Source organism: Bidens hawaiensis, unplaced genomic scaffold, assembly GCF_021521415.1.
Source record: "Bidens hawaiensis isolate Kalapana, Puna unplaced genomic scaffold, B.hawaiensis_p1.1 tig00020143_1, whole genome shotgun sequence".
Classification (NCBI taxonomy): Eukaryota; Viridiplantae; Streptophyta; class Magnoliopsida; order Asterales; family Asteraceae; genus Bidens; species Bidens hawaiensis.
Window position 1 is genome coordinate 1 of NW_027493067.1, and position 9,217 is coordinate 9,217.

Sequence of the window (9,217 nt, forward strand, 5' to 3'; positions counted from 1 at the left end):
AGATCAAAATATTAACTATACCTTATTATATATTAGTTTGGTAATTGTTGATGGACTATATTACCTATAATTAACTAATAAAGGGTTTCCCATTGGGTGTATATAAAGAGAGATAAATATTAACATCATAACATAATCTCACACACATAAAATTATGTGTGCCTCCTCTCTCCTAAACCGGGTTCCTCTCAAGAACCCTAACACCATCCTTAACTATACATCCTAAAGGGGAACTCGACCAAGATGACAACCATGTCGTCTGTATCTTTCTCTTCTACGGTTACTACTATCCATGCTGTAATAGGTTCATAGGTTTATTTTTTATTCATGTTTTCTATTACTTACATGAAGAACTGGTCAACAAAGTGAATATGTATTCCTTTAATTGGTGAAGAGTTCTAGTTTCATAACTAGGGTATAGCCCGTGTTACACACGGGTGGAAAAACATATCAGCAAATTATATAAATATAGACAACATATTTAACCAACAAAAATATGTTTCGAGCATGATAATACTTTTCGGCTGACAAAAGTAATAAACTAATTATTAATCTTAATACAATAGGATATAAGAGATCAATAAGAAACTTTAAAAAATAAAACCAACATACTACAAATGACATTGCCATTTAGCAATCCAAACATACTACAAATGACAAATATTGTTATTAAATAAAAGTAACATATTCAAAAATATTAATAAAAATATATAGGAAGAAAAAAACATAAAGAAATTGTTAACATCATTACTTTATTTAAAATCAATTTCATTGTATAATTCTTTTTTAATTGTATACATTAATCGTGATATTTATGCGTAATTAAAAATTATTCAAATATTAATTAAATGAGAACTGCATCATTTGAAATTAAAAGTACAACTCTAATACAATTAATATGTTATAACACATATGTTATAAACAATTACAAAAGTTTAAATAAACATACATATCTACCTATACTATGAGTTTGACAACAAAACCCTTATCATTTTTCATAATCTACATATATAAAATGCAAGTAAACATAAAAGTAACATTTATAAATTTATCTAACAGAACAACGTAATTGGTATACATTCATTCATTCCTACGTTTATATAGACATTATTGGTTATAAACTTGGTATTAAAACTCTTTTCTATTTGATTAATTTTTAGCTATCACATGGAGCTAATGTTCATATATATATATATATATATTTATCAAATAATTGTATTTGTAAAACAAAGAAAGCGTTATGGTCAAAGACGTCATAACTAATAAATTAATTAGTTGTCAACATATATTGCAAAAACTTATATTCAAAATGATTTACATATATAAAAAGTATAAATTGTTTTGAAGTTGAAAAAATATAATATCATTATTATAGTTATATCATTTTGGTCAAATGATAGTTAGTTATCACAATATTTGAAATCATTCTTAAAATACATAAAGCTTTGTAACAATATTATTAGTGTAATTAAAATAAATTTGAGTTTAAATAATTTAATTTGACTTCCATAATTACTCGGGTCTTTTGGAAAACGTTAATAATTTGACTTCTAAATTAAGTAATTTAATTTGACTTCCACAATTAAGTAAATGGAAATCAAATTGTAATTTAATTAATTACCTTAAATATCTTTAAACAAAAATCAACTGTCATAAATTGAATTAAAGGTAATTAATTTGCAATGATTTACGTGAACTTAAATGTTGGTTATTACATTTTTAATTTAATAATGGTTACCATACCAAAAAACTTACCAAATAAAAACTAATATTTAATAACGATTATATGAATAAAATACATTTAATATTAATCAGAAATAATATATAGATAATATAAAATTGTGAATCACCAAATGAACTTCACTTAATACAAGTAACTTTTGAAGAAATTTTTAAATAGAACTTGTCCAATAATCAAAATCATTGAAATGTGAAAATAAGTGAAAATCATGGAAACTTAATTATTGTATTTATGTAATTAAAATCATGGAAATACATTATATATAGAAAATATAAAGAAAATGCTTATTTGAAATAATTTTATTATATTGCAATTCTTGTAACTGAAATTATGGAAACTTTATAACTTATTTATTGGGTTTTCCACATATAACGTAATTGGTTATATATAGAAAATATAATGTATCTTACAATATAATAACATAATAATGTTTAAGTCAAAGATATTGAAATATAAAAATAGTAAGGTGTAAATGTTATTAATTCTGTCAAATTAAGATGTAACAACTAATTAGAAACAATAATAAATTAATAATAACAAAATTAATAAACTTATAATAATTATTATAAATTATAGAGATTATCATTAATAAATAGATAAATATAAGATACAAATAAATTTTTCTTTAATACATCTGTTCTGATTAAAATATATTAAATGGACTTTGACCAACAACAATATATGGTTGATTATATAAAAATCAAATAAATTACATGAGTTGCGAGAAATAAATAAATACATGAACAATAAGAAAAATATACATCAATATTAAACAAAAAATAAGATATCTTATCAACAAATCTTCAACCCACGAAATTAGCTATATCAAGTTGGAAACATAACCTGAAATGAGAAAATTAAATATTAATATTAATATCACATAATAAACAAATTACCAATTATGGAAGATTTGAATTATGTAAACAAATGTAAAATTGATGTTCTAATTGATAACCAGAATATTTGAATCGTGTTACCGGAAAAACGAAATAAGGATAATCTCCATTGTATCTTCGATTTTGATATATAACCTGAAGAGATTATAAGAAAATCATATAATAATTAATATAAATACAAACAAAAACGGAAAACAAAAATCTTACCGGAAACTTTACCGGAAAACCGTAATAACTTCAAAAATATCAATTCAATCTTGGATTTTGATATACTAAGAGATTATTACAAAATCATATAACAATTAAAATAAATATAAAACCATATCGGAAAACCTTACCGGAAAAAGATATATTATTGCCGGAAAATCATATAGCATTGTTGGCCATTAGAGTATAGTATATAACCTTACCGGAAAACGATTAAGAACCCCTTTGAGTTTTAAGAACTCGAAATAACTCAGCGTAACGATTTTTTTTTAAGAACGTCGACCCGGAAGCCTTGCCGGGTCAAAGGTCGGACCAACCCGGGAGGGCGGACCAGTGTTTGACCCGGATGACATAATATATAATTTATATATATATATATATATATATAAGACACTTTGATCGGGATTTTCTTTAGATTATATATATATAATCTAAAATCTTTAGATTATATATATATAATCTAAAGATTTTCTTTTTTAGTTAATTTTCATTGTTTAATATTTTGTGATGATTATGTTGGACATGCACTAATATACATAGGATTTATTTTCATTTTTGAGTTAATTTCCATTGGCCACTTCCAATACAATGTGTTTTTTCAATATATAGGATATATTTTTCATTCTTAAAGACATCAAGATAGCTTAGTTGGATGGTTTGTGTGTTATATATTAAGACTTTCATCTCGCTCAAAGCCCAGGTTCGAATCCTAGTCCACGCAACTAATTTTTGATTTATTAAAAAAATGTTTGATGACTTGGCAATGATGAGGCATTGATGTGGAGAAGCTAGTTGAATGACATGTGGACAATTAATGTGGAGTGGCTAGTTGAATACAGATTGTATTGCTTTAATAGTATGTAAAGATGTAAAAGATTTAGATTTATAAGTAGGTTTAAAATGCGTGTGAATTAGTATTTAGTAGTTATATAAATAAAAAAATAGTGCTTTAATAAAAGAAGTAAAATTGAAAATAAAAATAAAAAAGGGTTATTTATCTCCACCGTATTTCTTTGTTATATATCCTATCTCCTGAATTAAAACTTATAAGTATAAAACTGTGTATTACTCCAGAAGAAATTAAAACTGCAGTTTGGGAATGTGGCGGGGAAAAGGCACCGGGCCCGAACGGGTTTACATTTAAATTCGTTAAGCGGTTTTGGGATGTTTTTGAGAAAGATGTGGTTGATATACTTAACCACTTTCATGTTCATGGTAGAATTAGCAAGGGGTGTAATTCAAGCTTCATCACGCTTATTCCGAAAGTGGCAGACCCGCAAGTTATCAGTGATTATCGACCAATAAACCTGATCGGATGTATCCCAAAGCTTGTATCGAAAGTGTTAGCCAACAGGTTAAAAAAGGTGATTGGTTCCATAATAAGTGAAGAACAATCCGCATACGTTGCGGGTAGAAACATAACAGAAGGTGTGTTGATCCTTAATGAGCTCGTAACATGGAGTAAAAAAGCAAATAAGAGGTTGTTTCTTTTACAAGTTGATTTCGATAAGGCGTTCGACTCGCTTAATTGGAGGTTTCTCGATTCAATATTGTCACAAATGAGATTTCCAGAAAAATGGAGGAAATGGATAAAAGGTACCTTTATTTCGGCTAGATCATCTGTTCTAATTAATGGAGCTCCGTCGGTAGAGTTTGATATTCAAAAAGGGGTACGACAAGGTGACGCACTATCACCATTTCTTTTCATTATTGCAATGGAGGCTCTACATGCGGCAATGCGTACAGCTTGTTCGTCGGGCCTCTTTAAGGGGATTCAAACCCCAAGAAATGGCCCGCTCCTGTCGCATCTTTTCTATGCGGATGATGCAATTTTCATTGGTGAATGGTGTGATTTAAATGTGAAAAACCTCACCCGTATCTTAAGATGCTTTCATATTTCTTCGGGCTTGAAGGTCAACCTACATAAGAGAACGGTTTATGGTATTAAGGTGGAACCGAGCCCTATTCAGCAGGTGGCAACGGAGCTGAACTGCAAAATCGGTAAGATTCCCTTTATTCACTTAGGATTATTTGTAGGGGCCAATACGGGTCTAACAAAAAATTGGCAGCCGATATTAAATAAGTTTGATAATAAATTATCTAAATGGAAATCAAAGACTTTATCCTTTGGTGGTCGTTTAACACTTATAAAATCCTTACTCGGTTGCTTAGCAGTGTATTACTTCTCGATCTTTAAAGCACCAATGGGTGTCTTAAAAAAATTGGAATAAAAAAGGAGGAGGTTCTTATGGGGAGGGAACGGAAATAAAGAAAAAATAATTGGGTAGCATGGCAAAAATACTTTTGGATAAAGACAAGGGGGGTCTTGGCGTTGGTAGCTTAAAATCGACAAACCTTGCATTATTAGCTAAATGGTGGACGAGATTTAAAAATGAGAGGTCATCTCTTTGGGTTAGGACCACTGCTTTAGTACATACGAATATCCAAAATTGGAAGACAATACCGTTTAAAAAGTCCATCAATGGAATCTAGGGAAGCATCTGCAGGTTGGAAGAAGATGATTCAGTGGTAAATCTAAAAATTATGGATCGGTTACGGGTGAAATTGGGTATGGAAGATAAGACACAGTTCTGGCTAGATAGATGGGCAGGTGATTTTCAGTTAAAAAACATGTTTCCACCTTTGTTTGCTTTGGAAAAACACAAAGCAGTTTTGGTTAAAACATGTTTTCATCTTTTATTATATTGGCCTTTCAAAAAAAATGTATGCGTACGCATGTATGTACACATAGACACATGTATAATATATATAAACGAAAACATAAAAACCATCCGTGTCGCGATGTGGTCGCTCCTATTTTTTTGGAGTCACCAGATTTGCTTGATTTTTAAATGGAGGCTCCTCATGCATTTGACTCGAATTCACGGGTATGGGTCTCATCAAACCTATATATTTCTTAAACGGGTTATAACATCTCATTAAATTAAAAACCAATCTCACCAAATACATGATATAAAAATCTTATAAAGCAGGGATATACTAAAAGTTAATATCTGATTTATTTAAAAAATATATATTATTTATAATTAAAAAACCAATTTTATAGTAAATAAAAATAAACGGGTTTTGGGTCTCATTAAACCCATGTGGCTTTTAGAACGGGTTATAACATCTCATTTATTTATGAAACAATTTATCATCAAACCATAAATATATTATTAACTTTCATACAATAAAAAAATAAAAATTCAAAAAATAAATAAATATTAAAAACAAATAATATAAAACAATCACCAGATGTGGTCGCTCCTATTTTTTTGGAGTCACCAGATTTGCTTGATTTTTAAATGGAGGCTCCTCATGCATTTGACTCGAATTCACGGGTATGAGTCTTATCAAACCTATATATTTCTTAAACGGGGTATAACATCTCATTAAATTAAAAACCAATCTCACCAAATACATGATATAAAAATCTTATAAAGCAGGGATATACTAAAAGTTAATATCTTATTTATTTAAAAAATATATATTATTTATAGTTAAAAAAACCAATTTTATAGTAAATAAAAATAAACGGGTTTTGGGTCTCATTAAACCCATGTGGCTTTTAAAACGGGTTATAACATCTCATTTATTTATGAAACAATTTATCATCAAACCATAAATATATTATTAACTTTCATACATAAAAAAATAAAAATTCAAAAAATAAATAAATATTAAAAACAAATAATATAAAACAATCACCGTAATACGGGGGATAAAAGCTAGTGGTGTATGTATAAAGAAAGACTATAAACACCATGTTTTTTAAATAAAAATCTCAATTATATTAAATTTATGTGTTTTAGTCAATTTATGTAATTGATAGTATAATATAATGATTAAAACGCCCTTTACAAGTATATGAAGTTTCATTGATGTTGATTTTCAACAAACTGACATGTTACTTGTCACAATCATTATTCTTACAAGCCTGAATTTGGAAACACCCCACGGAAAATGTGTACGATCCTTTACATTAATGTTGGCACCACTATTTTACAACTTTAAAGGCAAAGTGTGTAGAAGGTTAGGTCATGCGTACTGGAGAGGCTATAAATGAGGGCGAATTGTGCACATGACGCTCAGTCAGTAAGGGGTCGGAATTTGTTTTTGGGGTGTAATGGTGTAGGGCTACAAACTGGGCCCACGGTATTTTTTTATTATTTTCTTTTATATTTTATAATTAAACTAAATAAATAAAAACCAATTTATTTAAATAATTAAATAAAAATGTATTAAAATTAAAAAATAAATACAAAAAATACATAAAACTAAAAAAAACACACCAATAATAAAAATAAATTATAATAAAAAAACACACCACAATAAAATACATATAAAAATACAAATAAAAAAACTAATCTATTCGTCTTCATCTTCGTCTTCGTCCTCGTATTCCTCCTCCTCCTCGTCTCCGTCCTCGTCTTCGTCCACCTCTTCGTACTCAACGGGACGATTATCCCATACGTGTTGAACCAAATCCGCCTTCAGTTGGTTATGTATATCACTTGATGTGAGCTGGTAAATGTTATACGTTCGTTGGTCTTGGGTTGGTTCAGGGAACTGTTCTGGAAGCTTCCTGGTATATAGTGTTGACATATTGCTTTTCCCTCGTCTTCTAAATCATATTATGCAATATGATACACGTATACATGGCATCGCTCATTTTTGCCAACGACCGTACACGACATGGGTTTTTCACATTATGCCAATGTTTTTTTAGAACCCCAAAACACCTCTCAATATCCTTTCTCGCGGACTCTTGCTTCTTCTTAAAATATTCACTTTTTTTTCGATCGGGTCTTGAAACGTTTTGACGATGATCGAGTACTCTGGATATATCTCATCTCCCAAATAGTATCCGTGACGATAGAAGGTATCGTTGGCATAAAACGGTAAGATCGGTATGCTACGGCTGATGTAATACTCTAGCACGGGTGACGTGTTGAGAACGTTTATGTCGTTGTTGGACCCGACTGAGCCGAAGTAGGCTGACCAAATTCAGAGGTCGTGTGAACAAATGGCTTGAAGACTAACCGTTAGCACTCCATGGTCACCACGAGTGTATTGACCTCGCCATGCGGTTGGACAGTTGGACCACTCTCAATGCATGCAATCTATACTCCCGATCATATCTAGAAAAGAATGTTTGCCTTCATGTACATCATATATGAGAGTCAGGTCGTTTGAAGTTGGAATCCTCATATAACGACGAGAGTATAATTGTATTATTCCTATACAAATAAATTATTAAAAAATATTTATATTAAAAACAATAATTAATACAAACAATTTAAATTTTGCCGATGCAAAAATTCTCCAACGCATCTCTCATCGTTTTCTCAGCCATCCTTAAATACTTGTCGTTGATATCGGTCGTGTTGCCGTATGCGAGGATACGCAGAGCCGAAGCACACTTTTGGATGGCGGAGAATCCTAAATATCCTCTTGCGTCGGGTTTTTGTTGAAAATACTCATATTCCCGCTCCATATCTCCAACGATGCGCAAAAATAAACGCTTAGACATCCGAAACGACGTCGAACATAACGTCATTAAATGTAGGTATGTCGCTGAAGTAATCATTCATCAAACGATTGTTCGCTTGCTTACGATCCCGAAGGATATATGACCGTCTACGTGGCGGCGAATAACTGCGTTTGTGACCTCTAAATGCTCTTCCGCCACTCGTCGATGAATCTGATGAATTCTTTGACTCTCCTTGATTACTTGATCTCAAATCTCGGTAGAATTCGTGGAATCCGGGGAACCCATTTTGTTTGAAGAAGTATGAAATGATGAAAGTGATTGGTATTTATGTTTGAGTTTGTGTATGATATGATGAAAATGGTTTAATTGGTTTGATATTATAATTTAATTTTTTTAGTTGACCGTTATCCAACGGTAATAATAATATTATATTACGTTTTTTCCTTTCTTCCGGTGATAAGATCCACCCGCCCCCGCCCCTTTTCGCCCCATATCGTTTGGGGGGGGGGGGGTGTTCCTCCTATTTGTCGCCCCTTTTCGCCCAAATACTCGCCTCACTACACTCGGCCTTAGAAATGTCAAGTTGATTCAATAAAAAAATATTTATTGTTCATAATTGTTTAATGGAAAGATTATTATCTTTATCCAAAAAAATAAAAATAAAATAGACATTAGTATTTTTGTAAGGCCCCGAACCCGGTAGCCCTACTTTAGCGTCGGATTTACTCATAAACACAGTTCTTCAAATCAGAGTTTATTAAAACTTTTCGCGGAATATAAAACATCAATCATTTGTTACAAAACATTAAATCTTTTCTTTGATACCATAACACAAACTTATATTTAAAACATCTTTACTTCTTTCTGCAGATGCCA